Below are 12,067 nucleotides of genomic sequence, written 5' to 3'. Positions count from 1 at the left end.
GTTTGAAAAATTTAAAATGATTGACGTAAGATTATTAGTACATCATATTTTCCATTCAATGACTTACATAAATAAATTTTAAAGTGATTTACATAAGATTATTGGAACATATTTTCCATTAAATGACTTGCATAAATAATTTAATAATAAATAATATTATTCAATTTATATACCACCCTTCAGGACAACTGAATGCCCACTCAGAGCGGTTTACAAGAGTATGCTACTATTCCCACAACAAAACACCCTGTGAGGTGGGTGGGGCTGAGAGAGCTGTGACTAGCCCAAGGTCACCAAGCTGGCTTCAAATGGGGAATCAAACCTGGTTCTCCCGATTAACGTCCCGCAGTCTTAACCACTACACCAAACTGGTTTCATTAAATTATTTCAGACAGTATTCGTCTGCTGTGGTAGAGCACAATCTGGGTCCAGTAGCACCCTAAAGATATACTAGATTTCCAGAGTGAGCATTTGAGCGTCAAAACTCCCTTTGAAAGCTCATACTGGGGAAATCTGCCCTAGGCCTGGAAAGCCCAGGTGAGCCTGATCTCCCTAAATCTCAGAAGCTAAGCAGAGTAAGTCTTGATTAGTAATTGGATGGCAGACCTCCAAAGAAGTCCAGAGTTGCAGAGACAGGCAATGGCAAACCACCTCTGTTAGTCTCCTGCCTTGAAAACCACACCAGGGATTGCCATAAGTCAGCTGTGATTTGAGGGCACTCTCCACCCCCCCAAGAAATCTAGCTTGTCTGTAAGGTGCTACTGGACCCAGATCTTGCTCTTTAAGACGACATATCTTTGTCAGGTGCCATGCCCCCCCCCCTTTGTGGACTGTTAAGAAAAGAATTAGTATTTGGGATGGGATAAAGAGCCAGATACTGTCGGGCCTTCAGGCCTTTCCTCTGATGCCTGTGCCTCTCTTAACTATTTGGTGAGAGGAAAGAGTCACTTCTACCTTTTGGAAAGTTAGGGGAGGACAATCAGAAAGGATGGAGGAACAAGTTTTCATGTCACCAGGAAGGGTTACTATGGCATTGTCTAGAGGTGTTGGGTTTCTCTTGGGGTTGCTGCCAACCTGCCTCTCTTTTTCCTGTAATCCAGTAACTGGTACCTTGCTGTGACCTGTAAGTGCTGTGGCTTAATATGGGCTCTTTTCTAGACAGCATCTATATTTGATTCTTTAGTGGGGAAATGTGGGTGGGGAACTGGTGGCTTTTAAATTATACATCTATTATTGTTTAGAGTTAAGATTATGATATGTGTGCAGGATGGGTTTGTCACACTGGCAGATCACAACATCAAACAAATTGCTAGAATGCATTTAAGGAGTTCTTTGCTGAAGTCTCTGTTTTTGGTACTACTTCAGGGAATGCTTGCAGCGGATCCCCCAAAGATGAGATCTTATACAAACTTGGGAAAAGTCTTCATTACATTCTTCTGTCTGTTTTTTGGGCATGTGTGAAAACTGTACCGGGGAAGGCTGCAGCATCTGGGGCACCAAGACAAGTAAATGTGCATCTTGTTAGCTGATTCTGTTATTATCCTGGTTATGGTGGGAGCATGGACTCCACTCAAATTGCCTCTGGAATATACTGTAACAGAAATCCTCCCCTTGGGCTGAGGTTGTTAGTTCAGGAGTTTCTTGCTGTGTATCACCTCTATTTCATGTTGTGATTGCAGGAAATGTGGTTGTTTCACTTCTGAAAGTCAAGATGCGTATATTTGGAGGCGCCCTCACCCCAAAACCCTTCTTTGTAGCATCATAGTGACCCCTAAACTTCATAACAGATTCATATAAATCTCTGTATGGGTACTGGGAAATAATACTTTAATTTTTAAAACATAGTAAGGAGACTAGAGCAGTTTGTGGGGTGGACTGTAAGGTTGACATATAATTTATGATACTGTGCACACACTAATTTTACCAGTTACCCGAAGTGTCTGGTTCCCTATGGCACTGGGGAAGAGGAGAGGTTGACTGTGGATTTCAGTTCTGTCCAATCTCAAGCGAAGTGACTTATCTTCCAACTCAGCAGTTATCAAATGTTAGCAGTCTAGGAATTACTATTTTGACTTTAAACATTTCATGGACCCATAAATCCTCCCTTTGTCCTATCACCAGTCTCTGCCATGTGTTGGACACGTCCTTTAAAAACATGAGGCAGGCCCTCTGTTATCCTATGGAGGCCTCCATCCTCTTGTGTCATTAAAAGAACACAGGGAGGACATCCACAAGTCCACTTTAAAAGCAAGTTTAAGTAAAATGTTTGACATGTATTGGAGGGTAGCTGATTCAATAGGGCCTTGGCTCAACAGGCCCAGACCAAAGCTTTAGCCAATCTTCCTATGTTGTATGAGGCTTTGTGTTGGAGATAGCAAGACGCTTCCTTGTTGGTTAATAACTTTTAGCCCTGGCTGAACATGAGTGGGAAGGGGCCTGGAAACACACTTAAGTAGCTCATAGAAATAGAAAAAAGGCAGCAATAGATGTAACCTGATGCTCAGTTGAAAGCCGTCATTGGCTGCTCTAGTCCATAAATAGAGCGTATCTTGGCTGTGGCTGTGGTGAAATCTGTTGCACTGGAACATAGTGAAAGCCAGTTCAATTTTGTATCTGAAGTGACTGATGACTGTATTGAGACTGTACCTCTTGGACTAGTGTGCTGACATTATCTGGAAGCTCAGGAACAGTGGGCAATGGTAGGTGCATTAACCCCCCCCCCTTTGAAAGAGCAGGGAACAGATTCCACCTCTTCCCTCTTAGGTAGAGAGCTCCTTCCCTGCTGAGAGGACACTTTTTCTGGTATCAGCCTGATGATCATGAGAGAAGCTTACCCTCTGTCCTGCCACATCCTATTTCATGCATCCAGTTATTATTAAGGGCCAACAAGAGGGCATAGAGGCTGAGGCCTTCTCCTGATGTTGCCTCCTGCCCCTGGTATACCTCTGAAATAGGCACATAAAGAATATGAACGCTATATAAAATTTTTATAATATGCATACCATAATACATTGTAGTAATACATACTATAATGAGCCCCTTGGTGCACCCCAAGCTCTGCTCACAACCTGAGTTCGATCCAGGCAGAAGCTGGGTTCAAGTAACCGGCTCAAGGTTGACTCAGCCTTCCATCCTTCCGAGGTCGGTCAAATGAGTACCCAGTTTCCTGCGGGGGAAATGTAGATGACTGGGTAAGGCAAACCACCCCATAACAAAAATCTGCCAAGGAAACATCGTGATGCAACGTCCCCCTGTGGGTCAGTAATGACTCGGTGCTTGCACAGGGCACTACCTTTACCTTTAATACACACTGTAATTTATCCCATATTTTAGAATGACAGAACTAATTCTGTCATCCTAAAAGCTAAACCAGTCTATATGTATATCAGTGCAAGCATATTGATTGATAACATACATTAATATGGGAAGGTAGGCTTGCCAACTTAGGGTTGAGAAATTCCTGGAGATTTGGGGATGGAGCCGGGGGGGGGTGGTGTTGGGAACACTATGGAAGACGTCTATGTTAGTCTATGTTTCTCTCTGCTTAACAACCAATCTTGCCTTTGAAAGTAGCTCAGACAGCACTACCAAGCAGAGTAGATTCCTACTCAGGTCTGTTCAAATGAGGGTTATTCCCAGGAAAGTATTTGTAGGATTGTCCAACACCTTCTGCAGCCCTTTTTGTTTACTTGAAATAGATTGTAATTTCTAGTGTCTAGTAGAAACAATTCTTGCTGCTATAATAAGACATAATATGCAATCCTGTATATGCTGTGAAATGGTTATCTACAACAAATTTTTTTTAAAAAAATCTCCAACAGGAAGTTGAATCCTCAGCATTTCTTGAAGGCTTAGCTAACCAGATTTATTTGTTTATATCATTTACATCTCTGAGACTGAAGCTGGATTACATTGTGTGAGGCAGTTTAAGTTAACAGAAATGGGACATCCAATAAATAATGCAATATAGGTTTGGATTTTAGAAATCTGAAAATGAAGTTGTGGCAGTTCATGTTCTTCGCTACCCAACTATCAGCTCTTGTACAGTCTTTTTTCTGTTTTCCTTTTATAAAAGATGCAGCTGGATGGACAAATAAGGATGAAAGACTCCAGGACTTTGCTACAGCGAAATCTTCAGCTGTAATCCATTCCAGGACCTCCTGATCAGAGATTGGGGCCTCCCATATTGGGGTACTGGTGAGTTCCCCTCACACTCAGATGCTAACCTTCAAGACAAATTTTTCTATGTCGTGAATCTCTAGGGAAAATGCCTCTGAGGTAAAAGGGAAACTGACTGGAAGCATCTGTCCTTTCTCAGTCCCAGCTGCCTGAGATTTCTGGGGTAGAGATTAAACGGGGGGGGGGGGGGTTGCTTCCTCCATCTTCTAAGCAATGGGCCAAACGAGACATTGACTGCACATGCAGTGGGGGCCAAACATCCTGCCTAAAATGACCCAGTGAGTTAATAGTCGAGATGAAAAGAAGGGGGGACGTCCTGATTTGCAGCCTCTGTGCCAATTCCTTGCATGTAGAGTCTTGCATAGAGGTAAAGGGGGCAGCTCATGCTGTTCACTGGTGCTGTATAGTCTGAGGCTTTTCTTTATTTCCTCTTTGCCTTCCAGATTGCAAGCGCATGTAAAACCGTGTCATTTGGTGATGACATACCAAGTGCATTGAGTTCATCAATGATATATATTATTCCGCTGTATTGGCTCCTTTCTATCATGTTCTGAAATGCCCCTCTGTATATGCCGCTTCCCTGAGCATCCCTAGGTATTTAATAACATGTAGAGAGACTGTTAATTATGTTTGGTAGAATGACAGAACAGTCTGTCCATGGGGATGCGTTTGAGGAAGAAGGGCATCCTTTTTTCTAAAAAAGACAGTAATTTTCCTTAAACAGAAATAGAGTTTATTTAAAAGTAGATATGCATAATGGGAGCAGAAGGGTATTATTGCAATGTGCTGGTTGTGACATAAATGTACATCTAAAATTTCTAAAGAGAATCACAAATTTATTTTCCTCATTTCCCACTTAGGCTAATGCCATCGACACAGAAGAACAGAGTCTTTTCTCCGCTTCCAGCACCTCACAACTGCCTTTTCTCCCTGAGAACCACTCTAAAAATACTACTCTAAAAATACAGCTCACTCCGCCCCATAGGGCACAGGTACCATCCCATCATAACACACTTCGCTCACCCATCCAGCCCCCTGCTTTCTTCCCTTCGAGGCCTGCATTTTAAAGCATTAGCAAACATACATTCAAAACCCCATGTTAATTTGCAGAACTAAAACACAATATATTTACACAGCAGAACATTACAGCCACCTAGTGAGTTAATGGGAGAAAGGCAAAGAAGGGGGCAGCGTGCTTCGTAGCGTCTGTGCCAGCTCTTTGCAGAAAAGGACTCTTGCACGGAGGTAAGGGAGGTTGTGGCAGCTCATACTCTTCACTACCTAATCATATCAGCTCTTGTGTAGCTTGAAGCTTTCCTTTGTTTTCTGCTTGCATTTCAGATTGCCAATTTTGACTCAGAGGACTCTATTTTGCCACTAGAAACTCCCATCACAGCCTGGAACACCAGCTAGTGGCGTGGAGGATTCCAGCTCATTGATGGTATCTATTAATCTGTTTCCCAAATAAGCAGTCTCATAGTTTGTTGGGGGAAATTACCTAAAAGAAACCGCAGTCCTCCGTCTTCTAAGCAGACTATGGGCCAAACGAGACATCGACTGCACATGGGGTGGGGGGCCAAACATCCTGCCTAAAATGACTCAGTTAATAGTAGAGATGAAAAGGAGGAGGGACGTCCTGATTTGTGCCAGTTCCTTGCATGTAGAGAGTCTTGCATGGAGGTAACGAAGGCAGCTCATGCTGTTTGCTAGTTAACAATATCAGCTGCTGTGCAGTCCGAGGCTTTTCTTTGTTTCCTGCTTGCCTTCCAGATTGCAAACATGCGCAAAATCATGTCAGTTGATGATGACATACCGAGTACATCAAGCTCATCAATAGTATATATTGTGTTGTGTAGCAGCTGCTGTTCAGTCTGAGGCTTGTCTTAGCTTCTCCTTGCCTGCTAGATTGCAGACTCAACAGTCCTTAAAACACATCACAAAACTCACAAAAAAGTCTCATTTGATGAGGAGCAGAGTGCATCCAGCTCATCAGTGGTCTATATTAATCCTCTGTTGTGTATTGGCTCCTTTCTATAATGCCCTGAAATGACCTGAATTATGCTGCCTCCCTGGCCAGAAAACATAACAGGTTGTTTTCCGTTTTAAAAAAGATGTGGCTGGATGGAGAAATAAGGATGAAAGACTAAGCAGACTATGGGCCAAATGAGTGTGGACTGCATGTGGGGTGAGGCCTGACCATCCTGCCTAAAATGACCCAGTGAGTTAATAGTAGAGCTGAAAAGAAGAGGGGAACATCCTGATGTGTACCCGCTGGACCAACTCCTTGCATGTAGGGAGTCTTGCATGGAGGTAAAGGAGGCAGTTTATGCTGTTTGCTACCTAACGATACCAGCACTGACGAGAGGGGCGGCTGGGCAGGCAGAGCGTTGAGGTTGGGGGGTGGCTGTGGAGAGCCCAGAGGTTGGCAATGAGTCAGCTGAGATCAGATGGAGAAAAGAGAGGCCCGTGGGAGTGGTAGCTGGGGATGGGAAATGGTGTTGGGGGCAAAGGGGGAGTCGTATGGTGTGGATGAAAACAGATGGGGGGGGCAGTGAGAAGAAAGGGGTGCTGTGAGAAGCCAGAAGACAATGCAGAGATCAGTGAGAGATTTTTTCGTGATTTCTCTTGGGTCCTTAACTGTTACGATCATAATTAATGAATGAATTAATTAATAATTAGATTTTTAAGGCTTAGAACTGTCAACTAATTTTTTTTTAAAATGCTGCTGAGAGGGAGCAGCTTCTTTCACAGAGGCTAAGTGTTCACATGACTCCTGTGCTGGCCAATCCATTTTGTAAGCCGCTGCCTCACTGGTGGTCTCTTTCTGCTTTCTGCTGGAGTGCTAGTTGCAGTTTTTGTCTTCTCCAGGCACCTCACCCGTGAGATAAGGCAGTCTACATTGGCCCCTTTGGCTGCAGTGCCTCTCAGGCTGAGCTCAAAGCATGTTGGTCTGGTCGTTGGAGCAGTCCTCCTGTCGTAGTTCTGTACAGAGCATGCACTGCACCAAGAAGGAGGGGAAGAAGAGGGGGCAGGGTGAAGAAACGGGTGATGTGAGAAGCCAGAGGACAAAGCAGAGACCAGTGGCAGAATTTTCTCATTATTTCTCTTAGGCCCTAAACTGTTACAATCATAACTGCAGAGGAGTTAGCCGTGTTAGTCTGTAGTAGCAAAATCAAAAAGAGTCCAGTAGCACCTTTAACCAACTTTATTGTAGCATAAGCTACAATGCTACAATAAAGTTGGTTAGTCTTAAAGGTGCTACTGGACTCTTTTTGATTTTACAATCATAACTATAAACTAATTTCCTAAGATGCTGCTGAGAGTAAGCAACAGCTTTTTAGAGAATGTTCATGTGGCTCCTGTGCTGGCCAAGCCATTTTATAAGCCGCTGCCTCACTGACGGTATTTTCCTACTGTCTTGGAGTAATAGGTGCCATCTTGTTCTTCCCCAGGTGCCTCACCCAGGAGATCAGGCAGTCTATTTGGGGGTAGCAAGGGGAAGACGGAGCCTCAGTCTCCTGGGTGGTGGGTTCTTCCTCCACTGGTTGGATCTGATGAAAAAGGAGAGGCCAGCCAATGAAACTGTTCTAACTTTCATGGCTTCCCACCAAGGAATTCTGGGAGTTCTGTCAAGAAAATAGACTCTTTCGCAAAGTTGCTTTTGATACTTGAGCCAGCTAAATGGGGGAGCATGAGGGAGAGTGGCTTGTAGACTACTCATCAGGCCAGCCAATCAGCACTCTACACAGTGTGTGTGTGTGGGGGGGGGGGGTGATTTCTTCATGGTCAGCTAATGTGCACCTCGCGCAGGCAGATTCTTCTGGAGATGGGAGAATCGTGGCTCAAGAGCCATGCATCTAGGCTATTTGTTGAAGAGCCTGTGAGCCGGATTCTGTCACATAATATGACCAAGTGGCTGACTGGCGGGTGGAGCTATACAAAACATAGCAGTTTATCTTCTCCAGAGGAGACCTACAAGGTTGGGATTGGGAAACGGGAGACGGGGTTGGGTTTTAGAAATGGAGGATTGGCCTTGCCCGTTGCTCTGCCTGAGGAAAGTCTTTCTCCTTATTCCCATGCCACCTTTCCATCATGCAAACCAAACTTTTGATCCACATTTTTAAAGTCCTGGCAGTGAGTTGTTCTTAACAACCATTTCATCACAGGCTGGGCTATTTGGCCGGAGGCCGATGACTAGCCCAATGGCTCATCAGCTGCCTGTTGATGCAGAGGCGCAGCTGGGTCCGGTGGCCAGGTGTTCCGCAGGGGCCAACTCATCCAAGGGCTCATTGGAGAGCTCCTGCTGCAATTGATCCACCAAGGCTGCCTCGGTCCAGGTGAGGGCCTGGGCTAAGAGCCACAATGCAGTTGCCACCTCAGTTGGTCAGGCCCAAGGGGTGGTGAGGGAAGCCAGAGTACAAAGCGGAGACCAGGGAGAGAATTTTCTCGTGATTTTTCATGGGTCAACTGTTAAAATATTAATAATGAATACTTTTAAGGCTTATAACGAATTTCCTAAAAAAGATGGAAATTTCAAAGAAAAAAAAAAGATGCTGCTAAAAGTGAGCAGCTATTTCGGGAGAGGCTGAGTGTTTACACGGCTCCTGCGTTGGCGAAACCATTTCAGGAGCTGCTGCCTCATCGAGATGGTATTCTTGAGTCCTTTGGAGGGATCAGCGCCGTCTTGTTTTTCCCCAGGTGCCTCGCCCGGGAGATCAAGGAGTCTATCTGGGGGCAGCAAGGGGAAGATGGAGCCTCTGTCTCCTGGGTGGTGGAGGGATCTCCTGCCACTGGTTGGATCTGCTGAAAAAAAGAGAGGCCACCCAATGAACATGTTCCAACTTTCATGGCTTCCCACTAAGGAATTCTGGGACTTCTGTCAAGGAAATGTGGACTCTCTCACAGAGCTGCTTTTGATACTTGAGCCAGCCAGATGGGGGAGCACGAGGGAGAGTGGCTTGTGGACTGCTCCTCAGGCCAGCCAGTCAGCACTCGACACACTGGGGTGGGGGGGGGGGGGGCGTGATTTCCTCAAGGGCCAGCTAACATGCGCCTGGCACAGGCAGCTTCTTCTGGAGATGGTAGAATCGTGGCTCAGGAGCCAGGCACCTAGGCTATTTGTTGAAGGGCCTGTGAGCCGGATTCTGTCACACCATAATATGATCAACAGGCTGAGTGTCGGGCAAGGCTTGTGCTTAAATTCCTGGCTGTGAGTTGTTCTTAACAACCATTTCGTCACACTGCAGCTTGACCAAACAACTGCATTCAGGGTGCAACTGTACATGGAAAAGGGATGGGGACGATGTGGAAATAGGGATACTGTTCTCCATGGGCCTCCTACATCCCAAATATCAGGTAGTTTACAAGGGATGTTTATTTAAATTGGTACCTAATCCTCCTAACTAATCCTTTTTCTTACTGGGTGTTGCACAGAACACAGCTCTTGAAGAGGAATCTGTTATCACCACCATATGAGAAAGTGGTTTGTATGTCTGGGACACTTACCAGTGGCCAACGATTATGGTCCTACACACACATACTTGGGAGTAAGCCCACTGAATGAAACTCTCAGAAGAGCCCTGCTGGATCACACTATGTAGTGCAGCAACTTCTACCCACAATGCCCATCCAGATATCTTTCATGTGACCAGCTAGGTGCCCCCCACAAGAGGGACATGGAGGCCAAATCCTTCCCGTCATACCCCTCAGCAACTAGCATTTGGAGGTATACTGCCTCTGAACATGGAGGTTCCATTTAGCCATCATGGTTATTAGCCCTTGATGGCCCTTCCTACAGGAATCTGCCTGGTCTCCTGGCCTTTTCAAGCCATGAAAGCCACTGACCATCACAGCTTGTGGCAGTGAGTTCTGTGAGTATATTTTTATGATGAATAAAGCAGGATTCTTCTTGCCTTTCCCTCATCTGCTATCCATCAGTGCTATTAGAGAGATTGAAAGTTCCCTCAATACACTTTCCCTCCCATATACTTTTTTTTTAAATAAACTTTTTATTAACTTTAAAAAACAACATACAATCCCTCCCATATACTTGACTACTTTGTCTTCCCACTAGGGCCAGCATCGCTGTAAATTTAAGAGGGGCATAAATGACATTGGCCTATATGCAACTCTGGTAGTATTACCATAAAGTTTCTAAAGTGTCAGCTGACATCAGCACATATGTGAACATCATTTCCATTCACCAGCGTTTCTCCTGCCAGCCCAAGGGAAGGATCATCGCCAAACAACAGGCACCAAGATCGAACAAACAGGAGCCAAAATAAGACTCCACACAAGACGTCCCAGCACAGGTGAAGGGCAGCGAAGTTCCGCATGGATCAGGCCTGGGACATCCTGGACTTCCACATTCGGCAGAAAAGGATTCAGCAAGAGTGGGGAATGCCGTCCCTTGTGCATGCCTTTGTCCCCATTCCACTGGAATTTAATTTAATTTAATTTATTACATTTATATTCTGCCCTCCCTGCTTTCGCAGGCTCAGGAAGCGAGACCAGGAGCATATATGGCTCCTCAGAGCCTGGCTGAGGGAGGACAAGCTGGTTCTCAGGCAGCACTACCTGTTGTGGAAGTGAGGGGGTGCCTTTCCATGAGTTGCCATTTTTGGATCCAGGAGGGCCGGGAAGCCCATGTAAATAGTCTGACCGCAGAACACAGATGGCGTCTTCCAAAACTTGTGCAAATGTCAGCAAGCTCTTTTCTGCCTCCTGCATCACCACAAGCTGAAGAAATCAAGAAATTCCCAGTACACCTACAGTCGGAATCTCTCCAGTTCCCTAAGATAGAACCCCAAAGGATGTCAGAAAGACCAGTGGAGAAACCCTGTAGTAAAAGACATGTTTCAAGGCAGCTATGGAAGGAGAAAGCCCATAGTCCCTCACCTGTGCTCTCAGAGGTTGCACAATGCCTCTGGTAGCAAGATTACCATTTGGCACGGGCACAAGGAAGAAAACCAAATGAGAATCTCTCAGGATACTCTACTGACAAACCTAGATCAACTGCAAAAAACCTACAGCGGTAGTATCAATAGCAAAGTACTGAAAACACTTAGTAATATATACAAATCATTTATGATTGATAACACTCAACAACAAGGAATCACAACACAGTCACAAGTTCTCCAAGCATTTCAGTGACATATGTAGAACAATTCTTCCTTCAGTCTTTAGAGGGGAATCCCAGAAGCCACAGGCAGGCGGGGAAGCCAACTCCCTGGCTGAAGATCCTCCAGTGGAGAAGCAAGATGTGTTGTGAGAAGGTTGCAGCTATCAACAGCTCAGCAGGGCGCAAGCTTGACTCCTGTTTCAGTGTTGCTTTTTCAAGAGTGTTGACAACCAACAAACATATTCATAGTTCTACAATAAATACAAAACTTCAGAAATCTCTCGAGTCGTGTCATAATACAACACTATACACAGCGTACTCACAATTCCAAAGACAAAAATCACAAGGGCAAAATTCTCCTCTCTAGTCCCACATGGGTAACCCAGATACTCTTGAACAGAAACGTCATATATATAGGCACGCCAATCACACAGAGAACATCTTAAAGAAACAAAACCTCTCCCATATACATCAATGAAAGTTGCATGAAACCACCAGCGAGCTCACAGTATAGTATTACAGATAACAAGACCAATCCAGTATTTGATTTAAACCAGTAGGGGCTAATGTACCTAGTTTAAAAATCCAAAACGATTCCCTCCGCAGTAGTTCCTGTTGTATATTCCCCATATTAGAGGTCTTGACCACCTGTAACACAGAGAATCTGAAATCCCTAGGGTCGCTATGGTGATCTGAAATGCTGGGCAAGGGGTGCCTCTAAATGTGAGAAATATGTTCCTGTATGCATATTTTCACTGGTCTACTTGT

At 44.9% G+C, this 12,067-nt stretch overlaps 1 long non-coding RNA gene across 2 annotated transcripts; it reads left to right on the top strand.

The window, feature by feature from the left end:
- Window positions 1-4,079: 4,079 nt before the first annotated feature.
- LOC129332222 (uncharacterized) lies at window positions 4,080-11,570 on the top strand. 2 transcript variants are annotated; one of them, XR_008597317.1, is made up of 4 exons: window positions 4,080-4,197; window positions 5,040-5,171; window positions 5,521-5,620; window positions 10,401-11,570. It is a non-coding gene; the product is annotated as an uncharacterized LOC129332222 (long non-coding RNA). The 2 variants fall into 2 exon arrangements; XR_008597316.1 differs by having other exon boundaries at window positions 5,040-5,424.
- Window positions 11,571-12,067: the final 497 nt, after the last annotated feature.

The sequence above is a fragment of the Eublepharis macularius genome, chromosome 1, assembly GCF_028583425.1.
Source record: "Eublepharis macularius isolate TG4126 chromosome 1, MPM_Emac_v1.0, whole genome shotgun sequence".
In the NCBI taxonomy this organism is placed as follows: Eukaryota; Metazoa; Chordata; class Lepidosauria; order Squamata; family Eublepharidae; genus Eublepharis; species Eublepharis macularius.
This window is presented reverse-complemented; position numbering and strand designations above follow the sequence as displayed.